Source organism: Penaeus monodon, chromosome 19 (genome assembly GCF_015228065.2).
Source record: "Penaeus monodon isolate SGIC_2016 chromosome 19, NSTDA_Pmon_1, whole genome shotgun sequence".
Classification (NCBI taxonomy): Eukaryota; Metazoa; Arthropoda; class Malacostraca; order Decapoda; family Penaeidae; genus Penaeus; species Penaeus monodon.
The window spans coordinates 41,992,556-41,992,927 of NC_051404.1; positions in this window are offsets into that span (position 1 = coordinate 41,992,556).

Sequence of the window (372 nt, forward strand, 5' to 3'; positions counted from 1 at the left end):
AATTTCACTATCGTTGCCATATCCTGTCAGACAACTCAAGGCCCTATTCGATCCGGCACCCAGGCTTCAAAACACAAAACACCGTGAACGTATAACACGCGAACAAAGCACGTTAGAACATCCGAAAAAAACAGGGCGATATAACGCATTAGATAACTCATAACTTCATAACACAGAACGCGAGAATAACTGGTCATTACCCCTTCGCAACACATAACGAGTTGTCTTAACATAGCGTCTAACCAAGAATCAAACGCCATTTTACTTGTTTTGGAGATTCGTAAACTTTCAGCTTTTTATTACCGCTAATCCAAAATTGCTAGCTATTTCCCGGGCAATCATAGAAATTATGTGGTGGCGGTGGTGGTTGGG